Source organism: Cupressus sempervirens, chromosome 5 (assembly GCF_028749045.1).
Source record: "Cupressus sempervirens isolate cs-2001-9-10 chromosome 5, ASM2874904v1, whole genome shotgun sequence".
NCBI lineage: Eukaryota > Viridiplantae > Streptophyta > Pinopsida > Cupressales > Cupressaceae > Cupressus > Cupressus sempervirens.
In genome coordinates, this window is record NC_143122.1 from 944,106,268 (window position 1) to 944,131,447 (window position 25,180).

Below are 25,180 nucleotides of genomic sequence, written 5' to 3' on the forward strand. Positions count from 1 at the left end.
ACCACCAATTAATCCACTACCACCCATTACTAATTACTTTTATATGCCACCCTTAGGGAGTAGCCAAGTGACACCTCAACATCAACAACCAGCAATGGGGACACTTCCCTACATTAACTATTTGGCACCCCTCAACACCCAATTGCCCTCTCAAGCATGAGCACAACCAACATACATTGGGTAGAATGTGCAATCTCAAAGCATAGCACCAACATATCCACCACCATCCCTCCAACAACAACCACCACAACAATAGTATGTGTAAACACCCATGTAGAATCATCGATATGGAAAATAATCCCACACCTATCCACCCTAGCAACAACCACAGTATCAACAATTGACCTAACAAGTATAATAGTATGTCAAACCACCACCCCAACAACCAATAAATCCCATCCAAGGAGCAATTCAATCCACATTTTACCCACACTAGTACACCCATCAAAACTATCCATACTCACCCGCTTCATCTGATACATACCTTGCACCGGGGGCACCAACAATAACACCTATCAACCCTGAGTGGGAAGAAATTAAGAATGCTCTGAAGGCACTCAAATACATAACTAAATCCAAGAATGCCATTGAAGATGTTTCTCCATACCCATTTGATAGAGCTATCACAATGACACCCTTCCCCAAGACCTTTGAGATCCCCAAATTTGATAAATTCAAGGGGAAAGGAGATCCAATCACGCATGTCAAAATTTTTACATGCATTGACAAGAAGTGACCTACAATGACTTATTCCTCATGCACCTCTTTCCTAAAATTTTCGGAGGTCCCACTCTTAAATGGTCTTGTAAAATACCTCAGGGCTTAGTAAACACATTCATTGATATTTTAGAAACCTATGAGGTACAATATGCCCATCTTGTTCAAACTAAGTCATTCGTGGTCGATTTAGTCCACACCAAAAAAAGAGAGGGTGAGAGCCTCACTAATTACTTACAAAGTTGGCAAACTATCACAACATAAATCTCCTATAAAATACCAGAGTGTCACCCTATGAAAATGTTCATTGACAACACACATCCTACACTCTCTCACCACATGATCATGAACTGCCTACAAACATACAAAGAGAAAGGTATGGGCCTTGAATGATGATGGCTTATTAATGATGGAATCATAGAGCTTTATAAAGAAAATAACCAAGAGTGAGGACACTCTAATGATAAACCACGGTATTGCAACAAGAACAAGAACACAATAACAAATAGTGCGATTGATACCCAATATGTCCACGTAGTTGGTGTCGTACCCAACACATCAAACACCCCTATCAATAGGCATTCCAACAAAAACCATCATATCAACCAAATGTGTACTATCAATAAACATATCAAAACCTCCACAACATTAATATCAACATAACACACCAACACCAACCTATCAAGGACCAAAAAATTAAACCAATGATATCACCATCGCAGCTGGAAAAAACTAAGGCTTTAAAAACCACCTCATATATATACACACCCTTAGGGGAACCATTCAATGTTATTTTTGACAAACTAGCCCATGACAATCTTATCCACTACCCACAAATATAACCATTACACCCAATCCAACTTAAAGCACCCATGGTACAAAGAGAATGAATTCTACAAATTTCATCATGTGAAAGGGCATCTCACCCTTAGATGCATGTAACTCAAATATTATATGCAAGATGTAATCAGTAGTAAGGAAATCATAGTGGTAGCACAAGCCTCTCCAAATTTAGGACTGTTGATCTATCAAAATGCATACCCACCACAAAACAAGAAAAATGTGAGCATAACACCTGTACAGAACAACAATGCCAGCAATAATAATAGAGAAAACAATACCCAACCCAAGCAAGGTGAAAATTGTGATAGATCACAATACTACATTTCAACATACCTTGATTATAGTAATTTGATCAGATGTATATCCCAAGATGAACCTTCCATTAATGTGCTAAATACAAGGGCCCAAACAATCAGTGTGTATTCACAACACGATAGACCCAACTCAATATTGTAGGGCCACTTGTGCTTGCACTCACTCCTTCAACAACACAATACAATATTCTAGATGATCTTGGAAATAGGCCAACCCAAATCTCCATCTTAGATTTACTCTACACCCGCCCACTTTATAGATAAATTCATAACACCATCTACGAATCCTACGTCCCCATTGTTATCAATGCCATAGAGTTTAGAGACCTAGTGGGACACCTCTCTGACTCATGTGTGTTATCTTTCGAATGCTCTGATGTCCCTAAAATTGAGCTAGATCACATCCTTCCACTTCACATAGTCATCATGGTCTCTGACTTCATTGTGAAAAGGTTCATGATAGATAATGGGTTTTCCCTAAACCTATGTATTTTGAAGTTCATTAAACAAGTAGGATACACTAAGGCAAACATTATCAATAAGGTCATCTCTATCAAGGCCTATGAAAACTTGAAAAGAAGTACAGAGCAAACTATCTTGTTACACATAAGAGTTGGGCCTACTACTAAAGAAATAGTGTGCCATGTAGTTGATCTTAACCTACCTTTTAACATCCTCCTTAGTTGACCATGGATTCATCCCATGAAATTCATTCCATCCACTTATCATCAGTGCATCAAATTCCTGCATCATGGTACAAAGATAACCATCTATGTTGATTCAGAACCCTTTGTGTATTGCAATATGGTAGAAGCATCCTATGATAATCATTTCCTAGGAGTTGAGATCGGCACCACCATCACCAGCTCTTCTAGTACCTACAATGACCCCAACACCATCTTAGCCTCCACACTCTCCACTCTTAAGATCAACTACCAGGGTTGTGGCAAATATAGTCTCTCAGATGTATTTTCTATTGGCACCTTACCTCTTGACCTGTACACTCAAAAGCACCCAACCTATCAAGGACCAAAGAAAGACACAACTAATTAGCTCAAATGACTTGGGTGCACCACATTTGTTACAAATGGGATACTTAATGGGAAAGAAATGATCCCTGACATCAGCACATGGCTATTCAAGGATCCACCTCTGAAAGACAAAAATCTCCTCAACTACTTCAAACAAAAATATCTCCTCTCACATTGACTTACTACTGAACAATGGGATTATCAAGGAGGTGGCCTAGGAAAAGAAGAGTCAGGCATTAGGAAACACATAGAGGCATACAAGGAAGAGAAGAAGAAAGGCTTAGGCTTTGGACACCCAACAACTAGTGGCACTAATAAAGATAGTCATGCCTTCTTAAACATCCAAGGTGAACTCATAGAGGTTGAAGACATCCTTGAGGAAGTTGAAAAGAGATCTTATGACTATATCCATGATATTTGCATCTCCCTAAGAGACTCTATACTCTCTGAACTATCAATCACCTCATAGACCTCCCCCTCACCCATCCTTGGGACCAAGCAAGTGTACTCCATGTTGATGAGTTCCCTACCAAGGAAGCACTCCAAAGATTCATTGGGGTTGAGACACGACACAAGAAACCAAAGCCACCATTAGCTTATGTCTACAAGTTGGACCCAAAAGGTTACTTCAGGGAGGAAGAAATCCCCATTCACAAAAATGATGAGAAAAAAAAAAAAAAAAGAGGAACAACAAAGAAATCCCCTGGTGAAAACTCCTTTGGAGTACCATTAGATCAATCAAAAAATAAAAGAGAAATAAAGGATGCATTTGACAGTGAAAAGCTCTTTAAGGCCTCTGAAGATGGAGATTTCTTCCTTCCCCCACAAGATCACACATGAGATGTATCATCTATCCTAATTGGAGAGACAAGACTAGAGAACATCAGTCTGATAGAGACACCTAGGATCACATAAATTGCAACATCTTTGCCACCACACCAAGTAGAACTTCTCATTGAGGTACTCTAAGAAAATATTGGTTGATTTTTGTGGGCAGGTTGAACTGTCGTTATGCACGATGCTAAACGGAAGGAATTCTTTCAAACTCCTCTCTTGAAAAAGCTAATCCGAGGATCAACTCTAAGGTTCTAGGTGATCTCATGACCTGCTAAAATCCATTCAGTTGAAGATAAATGTGATTGTTCATGAGGAGGCTTTTGCTAGTTCATTTGATTTCAGATGAGATGTAGAATCTGCACACTACTTCAAAATAAACATGAAAAAAAAAACCATGTTTTTGCATTTTTTATGTTTTCCAATGAATGCAATCTAACAATGCAACTAATATGAATTCCTAAATTAACGAGAGGTTAGTAAAGAAAATAACATGAAATTAAAATACTAACAAACATAAGCTACGAAAATAACACATATGCGAGTTAAGCCTTCAAAGAAATTGGTAGGTAACCAACGAAAACAGGAGCAACACTTCCTCAATTCTACTGATGCAATCATTGATGGGAAACTTTAATAATCGTATGATATTTCACTCTTCATCAAATCGCAAGGCCACAGAAAGTGTGCTCATGTGAGACAAGGAGTTATGCAAACACAATTCGATAATTTCTTCTCAAGCTAGATACGTCGACAAAATTCATTAAAACCGTAGCAAACACTAGAACTAGAAGATTGCACAACGAGAAACAAAGCAATAAACTTTTGGCTCAATCACAATTCCATGAACATAAATTCACAAAACAATGACACATTTAGGCATGAATCACTACACTCCAAATGTGAGCACCAAAAGCATAATATTATTGCAAAATAACAGTGGCCCCAATTACATATTACAATAGAGTATTTATAAGAAATCATCTCCTCAAATTGCGTTGAGAGTGAGATATATCTTCATGCAATAATATGCTTTTAAATTAATAAAACAAACTAATTATATAAAAACTAAGAATCTAACTGGTGCTTAGTAGGACTCCATCCATTTTATATTTATTAATTGGATGCATGAGCCTTTACATGTCATAGGAAAAAGAAAATATGAGAGAAAAAGAATAAGAAAGCCCTGAGTCAAAGTAGAAGTATCTAAAAGTGTCAATAATAGAAGTTAATCCTTCATTGGGTGTTTGTAAGAGTTAAATTACCGTCAGAAAGTGTTTTTGATACATGGAAAGCTCTATTTTTTGTTATGGCAGTTAGCTGTCAGTGCACCAGCTCACCTGTGCACCTATGTACCTCCATACCTACGCACCTACACACCTCAAAAGGTCAAAAATCTCAAAATTTTACTAAGTGTCAAAAGTGAAATTTCAGCTTCTAGGTTTTGTCACCCTTCATACTAGAGCTATGTCTGGATGTTTGCCCTTGAATTTCTCAATAATCTCAATAATCTTAGCCACATCTAGTAAATCTAAAGCATCATATTTATCTTTGACCTTTTGTCTATAGTTGTCTACTTTAATCCCCGAGTTTTGTATCCAACTCTAGCAAGGCTTCTTCTATTCTAAAGGCCTACTGAATGTCATCATCATTAGAAGCTTCTTCAAAAATCTTCCAGAACTTCTCTACCACTACCTCTACGGGCATTAATTTCTCCCACTCTTCATCCTAAAAAATGTCCAAACATGCACCACTATAATGTTTCTCTACCTCCAAAATTTGCTCTCAGGCTTGGTCCTTGAGTCAATGGATCTCTACGTGTAATGTTTCCATTACTTTATTACTCACCACTATTTTCTCAATCTAATCATCAATTAAATCTAATTCTTCCACTATATATACACCTATCAAAACCTCTACCTCTACCCTTTTATGGCTTACAAAACCTGTAAATCTTTACTCCATGCCCACACTTCATCCATTCTGTTGAAATCCTACTTCAAAATTGCTACCATCTTGTTTACATCTTCTTGTGTAGCATGCAGTAACTTTAGATTCGCCCAAATGATTAAGACACCGTTTTCCTCAAAAATTTCTTGCCATTCCTGATAGGCTTTCAAAAATGGATCTGGATGTACACCTCCCCCTTCTTTGAGTACAATATTTAGAATCTCCTTAGGGTGATCAGGATCCAGGGGACCAACAACTTCAGCTAAATATCCTCATAGAATTTCCTTTTGCCTACGAAGTGTTCTAAGTTTGACCCCTTCTTCCTCTAAGCTTTTGAAGATTTCCTTTATTTCCATTGTAACCATCAATCTAGCGGTATCCAATGTAGGCTTCTCAAGCATGACCTCTCTAATTTGATAGTCCCCTAAGTCTTCTACATCTGTATCCTGAGGAGGGATAGCCACTTGAGCAAATAAATCTTGGTTTCGAGTGCTATTCATGAAAGCCAAAGCTGTTACTTCCTTTGATGGGGACTCGAGTTTGTTTAGAACCTTGGCCAACTTGATCATATCCTCTTCATTGGCACAAAATTGTGGCTTCCTATTTCTCATCATTTCCTTCCTCAACCACCTTGGAACTCTTTCTACTAGAGGTCTACCTCTTTAGGATGAAGGAGCGTGTTCAACTACTACTTTCCCCTTGTCACTCCTCTCTTGTTTTGTAGCTCTTGTTAGCCATGTTCTTCTTTGTAAGGGCACATATTCCTCTTCATCTTCCTCTTCTTCTTCTTCTCCCTCAAGAATAGGTTCTGAGACAAATGGGAAAGGAACCATCCTTCTAATCACCCTTTGCCTTATCTTCATGGGGGTCTTGATCTTTTTCTATTTCTTACAGGTGGAAGGGGATGCTTGTTTAGCTTACGAAGGAGAAGAGACTTCTTGGGTTTCACCATCTATCTGGCTAGGTGCAGCTGGTGGCAATAGTGGGTCTTCCTATTATGCCCTGGTATACTCTAGAACTTGCACATTTTCTTGTTGCTACGGAGGTGCCAGAATTTCACCCTCCTCTGGTTTAGCTCTTTGAGGAGAACTCCTCTTTCTTTTGCCCTTTCTTTTTTTCTACGAAGGGTAATAGTATCCAACTGGTCTATCTAGTTGGTATACCATTTTGGGCCTAATGGGTGACTGAGCTGCAAAGGTAGGGATAGTGACCTTCTTCCCTCTACCTTTGGCTAGGCTGGCCTATACATGAAAGACCACTGTCTCAGGTATTGGATCAAGTTTGAAGGGTTTCCTAATCCATTCCTACATCATCTTGACAATGTGCCTCACCCAATGATTAATATCATCATTCTCTTCCCTGTCAACTTTTGCATTCATAATGGATTGTTCCCCAATTTTATCCTCATTGAACAAAGGGTCAAGAAGCTCCCCAGAATCTTGCTACATTATCTCTAATGAAATCTTTATAGTCAAAGACTTTTCTACTAAATACAAAGTCATCCTACAATAGCCCCTAATATGGACATCGTAGTCATTTTTCGCGTTCATCCAATGATCCTCAATGGCTTCTTCATGCTAGAATTCCCTACCTACCAAACTTTGGACCTTCTAGATATTATCAAAATAGGGCCTCAAGGAATTGTACTCCTCCAGCGGATATTGATCCCATTCCCATTCAAAAGAAGGAATATCTTGCTTCATCTTAACTTGATATGTGTAGTGCCTGCCCCTAAGCCGCATTTCAGTCATCCTTGCCAAACTCTTTTAGGCCAATTTTATGTTTGATGATTAGTATTATTATTTTAGAGATTATCAGATGTTGTTTTACACTCATTTTATTATATGATGAGATTTCTTGGTACTCTATATTTCATGCATGTATGATGATTATTCAATGTTTTCAGTTATCGAGGATGATTAGTTAGATGGTTTATTATCACATGTGATTTCTTATGGATATTTACCCCATACTGCATGTGTATGGTGCGCATTTTTGTTTTCTTTATGTATGGTGTTTCTGATGTGGTTAAGGAAGGGAGTCGTAGTCACCTGCTAGTCGGGATCTACACGATGCACCACTTCCTGCCATTGTTTGTTTAGCTTAGAATATTGTGTTTGTACATGCGTGGATTTTATGCAGGTTGCAGGTACCGAGTATCAACTTCCTTGAATTGTCAGGATGAGCATACCCTATCGCATTATCTCAATGGTAAGAGAGGGGAGATAAACTCTTAAGTCCAAATCCTAAACCCTTTAGCCAATTGTCCTAATTGATAATTAGGACAAGTATCTGAGTTAAGTACCCTCTGAATGCATCAAATGATGTAATTTTGTGATTATAACCCTTTTGTTTGATTTAGTATGTGTTGTTCTATGATGGGTTTTCGTATGTTGCCTTATGAGTCCTTGATGTGTTTTCTATTAATTAAGTCTAATTAAAAAGATTAATTAATGATTTAATTTAATGGAAGATTATTATGACATTTTCATATTTAATTAATTGAAAAATTCATTAAATAAAAGAATTAAATTTGGAGATAAAAGTTTTAAGTATAAATTTAGAACGTGATAATATTTATTTAATTTAATAATAATATATCTAGAGTTCATTTTTAAATAAATGCTAAATATTATTATTAATTGAATTAATAAATATTTCATCAATTAAAGTTTCTAAAATAAATTGATAGTGGAAAAGATATTAAATTATTAAAGGTTTCTAGATCGCATGATCTAAGCATGAGTTTAAATATGAGAAATTAATTAAAAGATAAAATAATAGAAAATAATAATGTTATTTTAATTTCATAAAGTGCACATAAGATTAAAGTAATTAATTAATTTAAAATATAAGTCAAGTGGAATATTAAATAAAGTTATTTAATAATTCAACTTAATGTGCATTAAAAAGATAAAGCAAAGATTAATACAAGTTATTTTAGAGTTAACTCAGTGGAGCAAGGAGTCCTCTCGGGTGAACGCACAATTAGTGCCCCAATTTGAGGAGAAAACTCCTTATCACAACTTTGGGGTTCATTTTTGAGGGACAGCGAATTTGGGAAAGAATTTTGGGGAAGACAGGAATTTTGGAGACATCTTTTGGCAGGGAATTTCAGAAGGAGAATTCTAGGAAAGTTTTCAAAAGAAAGTTATTGAGAGGAGCAAACTCTCTCACAGTTTTTCAGAGTTTTCGAATTAGCATCAGGATCAGGTAGGGTCTTGTGATCACTGATTAAATTACACAATTTTTCTACTTCCTGTCTTCTTCGTGACTGTAGATTCTCTGTAATGAAAGTTTATACATTCCAATATTGAAAATTAATAGATGCTTGTCAATTAACCTTCTGTACACGTAGGGATTAGAAAAGAAAAATGGAGAGACCCTCGTTTCTGGATTAAGGAATTATTGTATTTATTTGGGTGGGGCCTGAAATTAAAAAGAAAATTCGTAGGGTTGGAATTATTTTCTCTATCAGATTAAAGAAAGAAACAATTTCAAAGAATAATAATAATAATAATAATTTGTTTATTTATAAATTTTATAACATAAATAAATAAATTTCAAAAAAAAAAAGAAATTAATTAATATTAGAAGAAAACTTTTAAATATTAAAAAATATATATATTTAAAAAATTATTATTATTATTATTATTATTGGGCGGGGGTATACCCCCACCCGTGCCTTTTAAAGGCAGGTCAACTGCGATAGCAGTTGTGTACTACAGTTTATTAGCTTCAGGTAGCGATTTAATAAATCGTTGTTTTATATATATGTTTTAAAAAAAACTTTTAAATATGATGCCGATTCACAGTTTGGTATTCGATTTTTTTATATTTAAATTGGAATTAGGTTTTTTTTTAAATAAGTTGTAAATTAATTTCATTGATAGAATTAAATGTTAAATTTTATTAATATTTATATAATGATTATACAAATATAATTTTTATTTAAATAAAACATTAAGTAATTTAATTAAGAATGATGTTTAATAATAATAGGAGTTATTATTATTAAAGGTTAAATAATGGTTTTTAATAAAATAGTAGTTATTTTATTTAAATCATTATTGATTATTATTTTTAAAAATAAATTAAAATTAAAATTAATTAATTAAAGATTTTTAGATCATTTTTTTTTAAAGGGAAAATTGGCTTTTAATCTGAGAGTAATCTTATATTTATAATCGGGTTAAAGCATAAGGGTAATAATGAGAAACTTCTATACTAGAAACGTACATTGAAATGTGAATTGAACGTTAACTTAAACCCTAGTGTGTTTTCTGAAAACGTATCGAACTATGATACTGAACTATTGTTTTTATGCTATCTGTATTTGGATGTTGGGAGTCACTAGATTGTTGGCCAGTTATAGGACGTTTACCAGAGGCTCGGGGGTTATATGAATGTGATGTTATGTTGATTTGGGCTCGATCTTTTAAACCCAACTGTGGTGATGTGATCAGTATGCTCTATGACATATTTGGATTTACTGTATGTTTTTGCTTTCCAGTCTCCTTGTGTGAAACTGAGGTGTATGGTTATGAGATACCTGACTTAACCATTTTCGAGTTTCGATCAGTATTGTGGTTTATTATTGGGATACTTTTTGGTTACTTGTTGGAGAACCTTTGGATATTGTGATTTATCATGGATGCCTTCAGTTGCTGATAGAGAACTGTTGTGATCATCATGATTATTATTTGATGCTTATCAGTTGCTCGTGGAGAACTGATGTGATTATTGTGGATTATATTTATGATGCTTTCAGTCGCTTGTATTGGACTGAGATGATTTTTATTTTGTGTTGTCATGAGCCTAGGGTAGGTTATCTATGTGTAGTGTCGAGAAGTGGCTTGCAATGAGGGACAGGAAACCCGAAGTGGCTCTGGGCATGACTCATTGTAAGTTGTTTTTTTTAATAAGTGAAAACGTCTCACCTAAATACTGACTTAAATGAACCTAATAAGATAACTGTATGTTCTCTCCCATGCCTTGAGTGCTAGTACAGACTAGGATGGGGTAGAGCGAACACTTGGTTACGACCTTGCATTCCGTAGTATGCCTCGTCAGTACGAGAGGATACTAGTGGCCGCAGGATCACAGGGGACCCGAGATTCCTAAGGGATTGCTCGGGCAACTTCCAACGTGACTTTTGCGATGACACTTTCCCGCTTGCATAGCAGGTTTCCTACGTGTGTCTTTGTGGTGCCTCTGGGTCTAGATGTTGATCTATGTGTTGGAACCCTTGAGTTAGTATACTTTTAGGATTTTCCAGACTTAGAGAGTACTTGTGTTTTGTGTTTTGATACCTTGTTTGGGACTTGAGACTATCTCCTTAACGCAGTGGGAGTGGACCATTTAGGTTCCACGTGGTCAGGTGGTAGTGCTTTTACTCTTACCATTGAGATCCATCTGTAGTCGCCATGGCCGGAGCTTTCTTGGTTGGCATTTACCTTCACTATGTTCTTGGATTATTATGATGGATGGTTGGATTTTATGATAGATGTTTTATCATTATGGATGTATGGATGTATCATGTATGGTGAATGGTTTCATTTATTTTTACTGTACTTTGTATCGTGGATTCATGGAGGTTGACGCATTTCTATTTTTACATATGTATATTCTTTTAAGCCTTTCATACCCTGTGACATGTACAGTGGATGATTGAGCATTCTAAATTAATTTGCCAAGAGGCATTCAGAACAAATGTATATTGTGGACATTGGACTTTATTATTATTCTTTCATGTGGATGTGGTAGTGGTCAAACATAGAATTAATTAAATTTAAATGTGACTCAACGTCTTGGGATCCTTAAGGAATGTAACTTGTTATGTATGTTTGTTGATGATTACATGTTATTGCTTCCGCTACTATGTGTTTGATGTGTATGTTATACTTTCTTTAATAAAAAAAAAATGTTTAGCAAACTTAGTAAAACTTTAGGTTAATTCTTTTGGATCCCTTGGCAGGGCATTACAATATGGTCCTATGAATAGAGGCCATGTCCAACATGGTCTGTGTTGTTTCTCGACTCTGTCATACACAAACTCAATCTGTCAAGCAATCTCCAAAAGAACAAGTCTATCACTAGGATACCTTGGGAGCTTCTTTGGATTAATAGTGGCACTAGCTACCTTAGATATGTAAACATTTTAAATTGAGTGTAATTGGCCCCAAGTGTTGTTATCTGTGCTACTACATCATCAGATAAACTTTTGGCATAATCACCCTCTATGAATCAGATGATAGCAAATATGAATGCATCATTCACGATTTTGTATTCCTTGCTTTGGCCTGAAAGCTTCTTCCTTACCAATTGGGGATAGACAATATATGGCCAAGCTTTGGATCCTGCATGTTGCCTCTTCTATACAAATTAGGATAATCTGTTGCCCTAACAGCCAATAGATAGACCAAATATGAAGTCATATAGAACTTATTTTTATCCTTCATTGCCTCCAATTGTTTGCATAGATTTTCACTCAACATGGTGGCCTAATCAAGTGTCATCCTATTGTTTTGATAGTCTCGATGAATTTTATCATGAAGACATTCAGGTGTCCAACCACTAACAGACCCATTACTCTACTCAAAAGAATGATGGAGTATCCAATATCTTCTTTCATGTATCCTCTTGTCATATCCACCTTTCCTGTTACCTTTCCTAGAGGAGTCTTCTCAATAAGATAAGAGGACTAGATGATCTCAGTAGCCTAATTTAGGTGTTCTTTGTACCACCTTTCTACTACCTCATAGGTTAATCTAATTAATTGATCTGCCTGAGGGAGATGGAATACCCTTTCAATGTTATTGGCTCAGAAGTCCAGGACAACTTCTCCAGTCACACTCTTCACCACCCTTTCCTTGGGAATAAAATGTTGTACAAGTGTCATTATGAGCTCTGAGGATTATACTGATGTTGGGTGCAAAGCTTTGTTTACCAACCCCAATCAGATTAATGTGGATACCATAGTCAATCTTTCAATGGGTTTGTTGCAAGTCCTTAGGAAATCCCCCAAACCAGTGTGTCCCAAATCTCTATCCTTAAACTGAGAGTATTCATCTTGAAACCTCAATTTTGATGGGATGCCGTGGAATTTGAACACAACAGATTTTGGTGTCATTTTCTCACCTGATGAGGATGCCATTATATCTGCACAATAGAGGAAAAAATCAATTAGTCTGAGGTAGGAGAAAAATGAAACGATAATGGAATTATATTGACTCACATATTTCAAAAAGCTAGATGCTTGAAAACACATAGAAAAAACCTATTTAAGCCTTTAAACACTCTATTAAAAAATATATGGTGCACACTAGTGCACCAGATTAGGTGCGCGAGTGTGCACCAGATTTGGAATTTTCTTCAATTTAAATTTGGTGCGCACTTGTGCACCATGCTAGGTGCACAACTACGCACCAAAATTCAAATGCTTTCTTTTCTTTTCTTTTTTAATTTTTTCTTTTTAAACATTCTTGGGTGCGCATCAGTACACCCAAGGAGGTGTGCTGATGCGCACCATCTCAGGTTTACTATTTTCTAAAGTTTGAGCACACAAGGTTTGGTGCACACTTGCACACCAAATTAGGTGTGCTAGTGTGCACCAACCCTCATGTCAATGTGTGGTGTGATGGAAAGAGACTACACCTAAGTATGTGCAAAGCTGCAGAATATTATGGAGTCAAAGTGTAGAGAGAGCATAATGCGCAAATCAACTCGAACAAGTCTCTTGGCAAGGAGGAAACAAAACAAAGTGAGGAGGAAATGAGGGGTGGAGGCTTATATAGCCTCACCCCATCTTTAGTGATGCACTAATGTGCATTTGTGCAGCTATGCAAGTGTGCATCTACGCATCACCAAAGGGTGATGTGCTTTCGCCTTGTTTATGGCACACTAGCGCACCCAGACAAGTGTGCAGGTGCGCAATTTTAAATTTTACCTTTTTAAACTTGTCCCCTCTTAATAATTTGATTTTTATTGACAGGATTTCTCCACCAAGACCTGGAATGTGAACTTAGGAGGTGGTAGGACCTTGAAATTAGGTCAAATCCCAGACTAAAAGCCCAAAATAAAGTAGGGGTCCCCATTTCAATTAGGAAATGGGTGTGCATTATGGAACCACAACAAATAGCCCTAATAAAAGGAAGAAATGACAAAGACATTTCTTCATCAACAAAAATTCTTTCAATGTGTGTCAAACACTAACTAAATTTTGAACGTTCCAAGAAAATTTTGAACGACTTCATAGTAAAAACTTCAAGATCAAAAGCCTTCAAGCTTAGTGTGTGATTCGTGTATTCATTCCCTTCAACATCTCAGGATGCTGTCTATCAAATTTTTTCGACAACTTGGAAACAATCTTCCACACCTCCCGGCTCATTCATAAAGAATCTTTCACGAAGGTTATTTATAGATCATTTGCTTGACCAGATGAGAGAATTAGTTTGAGGGCTCTTAGCGGGGTGTCACTTTTCTTTTAAATTTCCTGGAAAATCCTTTTGAATAATTGCTCCATGTAATTCATAATGTCACTATATCATGAAGCAATGTTTTGGTACAAGATTATTCATTTTGAAAGTGTATCCTTTTGCCATTTCAGATCTTTTAGAATTCTTCAACCTTAACACCTCTCCTTCTTTTTATTTATTTTTTGTTTTGTTTTCTTTTTTTTTTCTTTTCTTTTTCCTTCTGTATCCTGACTACACTTAGACAGTGTAGCCAGGATATCAATGTTATTTCTTGGATTCGATCTTTTTGTGAACATCCCTTTTGTTTCTCTTTTAGAACTTTTTAGAAACTCTCACGCTAAACAATAATCTTAACAATCCTTCAAGAAGAATCCTTCTATTTGAACCAGTAGGGTTTGGATCATCCCTTGCTATCTTCAATCTTAATTGGACAACACCTAAGACAATTGATTTTTCAAGTTCACAAAGTGTTGAGAACTTGTTGATCTAGAATCCTAAACTCAAGATTGAAAGTCCCCCTATTCCTGCAAGCAACATTTGTTGTTCAATTGGTATAAGACACACCATCATCCAAATGTTTTGACAAAGAAATACCTCTTCCCAAAATCAGAACAAAAGGAGTAGTTAGTAAGATATCTCAAGATAAAATCCCAAGTGCACCGTACCCCCTAGACTAACACAACTTTGAAAACAAACATGCAACTCAAAGCAAACACACAACTGGAAATAAAACACACTTGCAGAAATGAAATCTAACTATTTTATTTTACTTTTTTTTTTGTGTCTTCTAGGCTTCAAAATAATGTTTTAAAAATTTCCCATTTACTGGCAACAAAACTAATTCCCCCCGTAAGGAACTGAGCCTAAAAGTATTTTCTCCAAGAATTTTCACTATTTGGTAAGGGTTGATCCACAAGCATTGAAACTTGGTATGGCTGCCCAGCTTTTCTTTTGCCTTATCCCAAAGCAGAACAAGGTCAGAAATCCTGAAGGACTTTGTCGTGGACCTCTTATCAAACCATCTCTTCATGACAACTTGATGTTTAGCCATGTGCTCCAATACAACTATCTATTTCTCGTCCATCTCTAAAAGATTCATCAATTTGATTTGGACTTTATTAGCATCTTTAGTGTATCCACTCATGAATTTCAAAATAGGAATCCTAAGGTTGTCTGTAGACAAGAAAATATAGAGAAGTCCCTAAAGTGTTCTTGACCCTTACTTGATCTATCCATAAACCATATTTGAGTTGTTTATTCCAATCTCTATGATTCTCCTTCAATAATCATCTTATTATTGTGATCAAGTTTTTATTTGCAGATTCAACTACCCAATTCCCTTGTGGGTAATAATTTGAAGAGAACTTGATGATAACTTAATTTTCAAATGCCCATTGAGTCAAAAATATTGCTGCAAAAGCAGACCCGTTATCACACACAAGGGTGAATGGCATCCCAAATCTAGTAACAATGTGTTCCTTAAGAAGTCCGTTACTACCTTAACAATACAATTTCTAAAAGTTTTTGTTTTTGTCCATCTCGTACAATAATCAATGGCTATAAGAATTTAGGTGTGTTCAGTAGATGATGGTGGATTGAATGGACCAATGAAATCCAACCCCCACTTTGCAAAAGGGCATACCTCGTATATGGGTTGTAGTTGCATTGCCGAGAGTCTTTCTCTGTTAGCACTAGTTTGGCAAGCATGACAATAACGCACGTGCTCAAAAGTGTCCTTGAATGTGGTTGGCCAAAAATAACCCGATCTTAAAATCATATGAGCAGTTGCTTCTGCTAAACCATGCCCTGTACCATACCTATCATGAAATTGTTCTAAGACTTCTTTCACTTCTTCATGTCCTAAGAATTTTAAGTAGATCCCTTCATAGTTCCTTTTGTACAACTTGTTATCTTGCAACATATAGGACTAGCACTTCATTTTAAGTCCTCTATGTTATGAACTATTCACCCAACTGGGGCACCAATTCTGTAGGAGATAGTAAACAATATCTTGGTACTAGACATCTGTTACTACACCTTGACCAATGTCAACTTGAGATACTATCATTTTCTTCTAATCTTCAGTATCTGTTTCTTTCTCAAACTTCAATTTTTTTCATCGCCAATCTAGTTATCAGCTATCATTCTTTATAATCCCTGACCCCTGACTAATATCATGGGTTGGAACTCTAGATCAAATTCTTGCAATATTGTCATCCATTTACCTCATCTTTCACCAAGTTCATTTTGCATCAACAATGTCTTTATTGCTGGATCAGGAACGATAGCATATACCTTATTCCTTAGTATGTAATGGTAGAACTTCTTTACTGCTTTAACCAAGGCAAAAGATTGTTTTTCGAGGTTAGAATAATTCAACTTGACATTTCTTAAGGGGCAGCTCATAAAAGCAATAGGTCTTTCATCTTCCTTCTCCTTCTTTTGGGTTAAGATCCTTGCATATGAATGCTCTAAAGCAAAGGAATATATCTTGAAGGGAAGGTTGTATTTAGGACTTATCAATATTGGAGCCATGGAAATGGCTACCTTAATATCCTTGAATGATTTCTTTACCTCAGGAATCCATTCTACTTTAGTTCCCTTTTTGAGTAAATCATTAAGGGGACACACTATCTCAGCAAATCCGCTTATGAATTTTTGAACAAAATTTAACTTCCCAAAGAAAGACTTGAGTTCCTTCCAAATGTTGGGGGGTGATAACTTCAAAATGGCTTCAATTCTATTAGGATCAATAGAGATACCAACTTTGGAAATGACATTCCCTAGGATTTTTCTCTTAGTAGCCCCAAATGAACACTTCTTGGGATTGAAAGATATGCCATACTTACAACACTTATTGAATACCTGTCTCAGATTGACAATGTGGGTAGTTGGATCCTTTGAAAAGATAGTCAAGTCATCCATATAGATAACTATACATCTATTAATCAACCCCTTAAAAGCTTCATCCATGGCCCCTGAAATGTAGCCCCTGCATTAATCAATCCAAATGGCATTCTCCTGTAGGTGAAGGCTCCCCATTTAGTCGTAAAGGTAGTCTTTAGCCTATCTTCTTCTTCTACCATTACCTAATTATAGCCTAAATATCCATCCAAGAAAGACATCATTTTTGAACCATTCATAATTTGTAAGACTTCGTCCAATGAGGGCAATGGGTAATTATCCTTCTAAGATGTCAACTTCAAATTGTGAAAATCTATGCAAAGTCAAATCTCTCTAGTCTTCTTTCATACAAGAACTAAACTAACCACCCATGTAGAGTGACGCATAAGGAAAATAATTTTTGCATCTAGCAACTTCTTGACTTCCTCCATTATCAGAGGCTCGAGGATGGGGTTGATGGGTCTTTACCTTTGTCAGAAAGGTTTGGCATCAAGTTTTGAGTGGGATATCATGCGTAATAATCTAAGGATCATACATCTTTAGTTCTTCATAGCTCCAGGTGATGACATCCTTATATTCTATCAGCAATTTGAGCATGTCTTCCCTTTCCTGTAAACTGCATGCTTTCCCAATCCTTACCATCTTGGGATCATCTTCCGTTCCTAAATTGTATGAATCACATTCTTCGGTACCCTTTTCTTTGGTGGTTCTTTTATTAAATGTAGATTCATTATGACCAAAAGTGTACTCCAACTCAATCATCCCCTTAGAAATAGTATTAGTTTTCAAATTCAACATTCCATCTTCATCTTGAGTTGCAATATCCTCAAGTGTGTTGTCTGGGGTGTCATCTATTTCTTGTCCTTTAGAGTGGTTGTTACACATAATAAATTCAAGAATATGTTGATCATCTTGAAAAACTTAGAAGTTTTTGATATTGTCAAGGATAGACGGAGCAGCAACCAATTCAACTAAGAATCATTTTAGCTTTGTTCCTTCGACTAGCTGTAATGCACTTCCTAAAATAGCAAGGGCATCTACTACCATATTTTTCCTTCTTGGAATAAATTTTATGTTTAAAGCTTCAAAATCATCTAGTAAATCTCGTACTCTTTTTCTATAAGCAAGCAACCTCTTACCATTACAAGAATATAGTGATTTCACTTGTCGAATAACCAACTGAGAATCTCCTTTAACTATGAGAGCTATGACTCCTTTCTCGAGTGCAAAAAGAAGTCCTCGAATCAATGCCTCGTATTCTACAACATTGTTAGTACATCTAAATTGCAATCAATATGCTACATAGAAAGACTTACCTTTTGGATTGATTAACTCAATACCTACACCAGCTCCTGATTTGCATTTGGAACCATCAAAATGAAGCGTCCAAATTGGGCTTTCCTTGGGTTTTCTAATCTTATGCTTATTTGTCCTCAATTTTTCTTTTACTTGAGCTTGGAAGGATTGTCTCTTGGGTACCCACTATAATCTTTTGCGAGGTGGGCTTATTGATTTTCCATCATCATTCTTCAAAACTAGGAGCATTGTTTTTCTTGTTTGTCTTGAATTTCATCTATCAATTCTTTGACTTCATCCACTTTGAGTTTAGGATGGACAATTACCGAAGTCCATCCCTAGCCTTTTATGTACCATCTTCTTCTTTGTACTTTGATCATTCCAGGTGGAGGAGAAGACAAACCTCTATCATTTGAAGAGGTATCATTATATGATGCATTCAGATCTTTAGTTTTCTCTTCAATCTTTTCAACAACATTGGATGTGTTTGTACGACTTTGGATTTCTATAGGTTCATTTTGTGGGTCATCGACTTTCTTTACTCCCACCATAACACCTTAGCAGTTACTTCTTGACATGATGAACATTCAAATTTTGAATGGCTAACTTTATGTAATCGACAAAATCTTGGAAGGAGGAGAATATTGGGGTCAACTTCTTCCCCTAGACAATGTAAATTAGCCATCATAAGGTTTATGAATTACATTACGACATCATCTTTCAGGGTTAAAATCATGGAGTTCATATCTTGATCATCTGGTGTTTTGGTTAAAGTTGTATCAAAAACCATCACCTTGTAGGAGTCTAAATCTATTTGTAAGAAGGCTACCTCATTAGGGGCATTGTATTCTATGATCATCATTTTTAACTTTGGCTTCACATCTATTTTGATTTGATTGTTCAGACCTTTCCATGGTAACCAAAGTTAAGTGAAATCCATGGAAAACCATCCCCTTAGACACTTTGTCCATTCTCCACTGAGGAGTAATCCATACGTCTATGGGATGTCAACCACATGTATATCAATGACATTTTGAATTCGTGGGTCGACTATTAACTATATCTGCACATCCTTTAGTACGCTGATGACTTTCACCTCTATTTTGTCCAACTATATCACTATTTGGTTGGTAGGTTGAGGACTTACTCCTAACTTTTGCGCTATGGAGAATGGCATGACATTGCATGAAGCTCCTGAATCGATAAGGCAATTGTGAAGATTCTTTCTATAAATTTTGATGCTAAGCAAAAACGAGGGCACCTCTACCTTGTCTTTAAACATAGTGGGCAATACATGTGCATCATTAGCTTGTTGCAATACCATCTTTTGAGGGGTAGTATTCACATTGTGGGAGGTCTTTGTATGATCCAGAATCTTCATGAGTGCCTCTCGTTGTTGTGGACAATTTTGCAACATGTCAAACATGGACATGTTGGCCTTTGTTCATTTTGAGTCCTCTACCGCACTATACTTTTTAGTAGACCAAGCAATATTTTTCAATATTGTTGGTACATTCACCTGGTTCTGATTTTGTTCTCCTCCATATGGTGGTTTAACTGGTGTCATATTATTGCTCTCCCTTGGATTATGAGGAGTTGATTGTAATGCTGGGGGAATTCCATCTGTCAGGGGTTCTTTTCTACTTCTCAAGTTGTATGTATTTTGATTGTCATTGTGAAAAGAAAACATCTCTTCATGTAGAAGGTCAAGTTTGTGGCTAAATGGAAATGAGAATTCTTCATTGACTGGTTGCTCAACCTATGTACTTTGTGCAGAATCATAGGATTCTAATAACATAGCATTAAACTACACAGGAGGAACATTGTTTTTTACCTGCAAATTTTGAGTCATTTCTTGATTTCCATCATAGTATGAACCATCGTTGTTAGGTCCATTTTGACCATCGTTGTATTATTGTATATCTATGCACTCAACATTACTATTGTTATTGTCTACATGAATGCTTCCATTGTTCGGACAAGTATTCCACTATTGGTTATATCTTTGGAAGCCATTATTATGTAGGAGGATTGTAGTTGTTCCCTCCACTATAATTTGTTGTATTGTTGTTCCCGCTATTATTGTTCCCATTGAAGTTCCTATTATAATTTTGACCATAATTGTTGTTGTAGGGGCCAACATTGTTCCTTTAAAAATGTTATTATGTCCTTGTGACAACCTTAGATGAGTCAACTCGTTGTTCATTTGTAACATAGTCCTTTTCATCTGACCAAATTTAGAAATAAAGTTATTTTCTACTTCAGCAAGTACTATTGCCTTTTGCTTGAAGAAGGCAACATTTAGAGGTTCATACCCTAGATATGTTAGAGCAGGGTTTTGTAGAGCAGGTGCCTATTGTAATGGGACTGGATTCATAGGTATGAATTGACTAGGCATGGTGGGTACTCCAATAGGGTATGTTGGCATTGTCTTAATAGCTTGGGCTAGAATCATTAATCCTCCTCCATTACGATTGGCTTGCTTAGTAAAAGTTATTGCTTCTGTAAAGACCTTTTCCAATGTATCGATATTTTATGCAAGAAGCCTTCTCAGAAAGATAGCAATAAGAGGATCCATAGTAAGATAAATTTGAATAGACGCTTCAACTGGTATAGTATATGGTGTTTCCAACTTGTGATACGCCATACAAAAGCAATGATTGAAGCACGAAACTATCTCAGCTGGATCCCTTTTAATCAATATGAACTATTGATGTATCATTGTTGGGTTGACAAAAGTTTTAAATTGTTCTAAGAATAATTTTTTGAAGGCATCCCAATCTCCAATACATCCAGGTGGCAAATTGACGTACCAATTGTAGGCAACTTCCCCCAAAGAGTAGGAGAATAAACAAAGGACCACATCCATGTTCACAATCTATTTTCGGTTGCAAATTTCTTTAAATACTTTAATGTGGTCTTTTGTAGTTTGTGTTTCTCTGTAAATGAACCTTGGGCAAAACTTCTCAAGATTTTTGGGGAGGTCATGGAGTGCACCTCTCAAGTTTATTGGTGAGTCTACAACGTTCACAAAGAAGACCATCAGAGGATTTGGTGGACCTAAAGGTGGTTGTTAAGGTGGAACTATTGAAATATATGGTGGTCCACCAGATGGTTGGAGTGGAGGTGGAGTTGAAGAAGAAGATGAAAGTTCAAAAGGAAGTGGTTGAATTTGAGGTATTCCTTTATCACTGTGTGGTTTGTGGAAGTGAGTAAGCTCAAGAAACTCGTGTGCACTTGGTGAAGATCTTAACGTGTGCTAAAATGGGGATTCTAGATTAAAACCCTCCAGTTTGATCAACTCTAGAAAAGGTGCACCTCTAAAGAAGTACACTTTCTCATAAAAATGAAATGCACTACAAAATTTTACGCACCTACGGACCTGCGGACCTATGCAGCTAAATTTTTGAAAAAACTTAGAAAAAATTTTGAACTCATAAAAAATGTAGAATTTTGAAACTTTGGTAGATTTTTCTTCTATTCCAAGAATCAAAATATCAACCTTCCTTCTAGCACCACTCCTATTGAGTTGTCGTTATGCACGATGCTAAACGGCATAAATTCTTTTGAACTCTTCTCTTGAAAAGCTAATCCTAGGATCAACTCCAAGGTTCTGGGTGATCTCATGACCTACTAGAATCTGTTTAGTTGAAGATAAATATGATTTTTCATGAGGAGGCCTTTGCTGGTTCATTCGATTTTCGATGACATGTAGAATCTGCACACTACTTCAAAATAAACACGCAAAAAAAGAACTATGTTTTTGTATTTTTTATGTTTTCCAATGAATGCAATCTAACAATGCAACTAATATGAATTCCTAATTTAACAAGATGTTAGTAAAGCAAATAACAATACTTTAAAGCAAATAACATGAAAGTAAAATCCTAATGGACATAAGCTACGAAAATAACACATTTGTGAGTTAAGCTTTCAAAGAAATCGATAGGTAACCAATGAAAATAGGATCAGTGCTTCCTCTATTCTATTGATGCAATCGTCAATGGGAAACTTTAATAATCGTATGATATTTCACTCTTCATCAAATTGCAAGGCCACGAAAAGTGCGCTTATGCAAGACAAGGAGTTATGTAGACACAATTTAATGATTTCTTCTCGAGCTAGATACATCATCGAAATTTGTTAAAACCGTAGCAAAAATTAGAACTAAAAGATCACACAACCAAAAACAAAGCAATTAACTTTTGGTTCAATCACAATTCCATGAACATAAATTCACAAAACAATGACACATTTAGGCAAGAATCACTACACTCCAAATGTGAGCACCAAAAGCATAAGATTATTGCAAAATAATGGCGGCCCCAATTACATATTACAATAGAGTATTTATAAGAAATTGTCTCCTCAAATTGTGTTGAGAGTGAGAGATATCTTCAGGAAATAATATGCTTTTAAATTAATAAAACAAACTAATTATATACAAACTAAGAATCTAATTGGTTCTCAGTAGAACTCCATCCATTTTATATTCATTAATTGGATGCATGAGCCTTTACATGTCATAGGACAAAGAATTTATGAGAGAAAAAGAATAAGAAAGCCCTTAGTCGAAGTAGAAGTGTCTGGAAGTGTCAAAAATAGAAGTTGATCCTTCACTAGGTGTTTGTCAGAGTTAAACTGTCATTAGAAAGGGTTTTCAATGCATGGAAAGCTCTATTTTTGGAACTGGCAGTTAACTATCGACGCACCTCTGGAAAAGCACACCAGCTCACTTGTGCACTTGGGCACTTGCATACTTGCATACCTACACAACTCAAAAGGTCCAAAATCTCAAAATTTTACTAAGTTTCAAAAGTGAAATTTCGGCTTCTAGGTTTTGTCACCCTTCATACTAGAGCTATGTCTAGATATTTGCCCTTGAATTTCTCAATAATCTCAGTAATATTAGCTGCATCTGGTAGATCTAAAACATCATATTTATCTTTGACCTTTTATCTGTAGTTGTCTACTTCAATTTGGGTATCAACAAAATCCTCAAGTTTTGTATCCATCTCTAGCAAGGCTTCTTCTGTTTTGAAGGCCTACCAAATGTCATAATCATTAGAAGATTCTTCAAAAATCTTCCATAATTTCTCTACCACTACCTCTATGGGCTTTAATTTATCCCACTCTTCATCCTCAAAAATTTCCAAACATGCATCACTATAATGTTTCTCTACCTCTGAAATTCGCTCTCGGGCTTGGTCCTTGAGTCGATGGGTCTTCGTGTGTAATGTTTCCATTACTTTATTACTATCTGCTATTTTCTCAATCCAATCATCAATTAAATCTAATTCTTTTTCTGTATATACACCTCTCAAAATCCTATGCCTCTGCCATTCTATGGCTTGCAAGACCTGTAAATCTTTACTCCATGCCCGCACTTCATCCATGATGCTGAAATCCTACTTCAAAATTGCTACCATCTTGTTTATATTTGCTTGCGTAAGATGCAGTAACTTCAAATTCCCTCAGATGATTAAGACACCTTTTTCCTCAAAACTTTCCTGCCTTTGCTAACAAGCTTTCAAAAATGGATCTAGATGTACACCTCCCCTTCTCTGAGTACATCATTTAGAGTCTCCTCGAGGTGATTAGGTTCTAGGGGACCAACAACTTCGACTAAATATCCTCGTAGGATTTAATTTTGCCTATGAAGTGTTTTGAGTTCGGCCCCTTCTTCCTCTAAGCTTTTGAAGACTTCCTTTATTCCCATTGTAACCATCAATCTGGTGGTATCCAATGTAGGCTTCCCAAGTGTGACCTCTCTAATCTAATAGTCTTATGGGCCTAATTCTTCTACATTTGTATCCTAAGGAGGGATAGCCACTTGAGAAAATAAATCTTGTTTCCAAGTACTATTGATGAAAGTAAAAGCTCTTGCTTCCTCTAATGTTGACTCGGGTTTGGTTAGAACCTCAGCCAACTCAATCATACCCTCTTCATTGGCACAAAATTGTGGCTTCCTATTTCTCATCATTTCATTCCTCAACAACCTTGGAACTCTTTCTACTGAAGGCTCGCCTCTTCAAGATGAAGGAGTGTGTTCAACTACTACTTTCCCCTTGTCACTCCTCTCTGGGGTTCTTTCTTTCTATGATGGCTCCCCCTCAATGGTCTCTATTTCCTTGGCAGGCTTGCTAAGGATATTCAACCATTCATCCCTCTTTAGACACTTCATTGGTTGCCATTTGTTATGGTTCCTCCTCTTGTGAAGGCTCCTTTTGAACCTATTCTTCTTCAAAACTTGGAGGCGGAGGAGTAATAGAGCCTTCATCCACTACTGCGACTTGTACTGGGGATGAAGGAGTAAGATTAGGACCCTGTGATTCTGGTGGCATCTGCATCCAATCCTCCTGTTGGGACTCACCTGTTGAGGCATCCTTGATCTTATCCCTAACCAACTCTATTCCTACAGTCATGAAGTCAAAATCTAACATTTTGAATACATCATCACCCCATACATCCTGCTCATCCACCCATTGTTGTACTTCATCCTTCGAAGTGGTTATTTCCAAAGGTTCTTCTAGAGTTGATGGCGGTGTCACAGTGGAGCTTCTTGTCCTTTCTTGTTTTGTGGCTCTTGCTAGCCATGTTCTTCTTTGTAAGGGCATATATTCCTCTTCATCTTCCTCTTCTTCTTCTTCTTCCTCAAGAATAGGTTCTGAGACAAATGGGAAAGGAACCATCCTTCTAATCACCCTTTGCCTTTTCTTCATGGGGGTCTTGATCCTTTTCTATTTCTTAGAGGTGAAAGGGGATGCTTGTTTAGCCTTAGAAGGAGGAGAGACTTCTTGAGTTTCACCCTCTA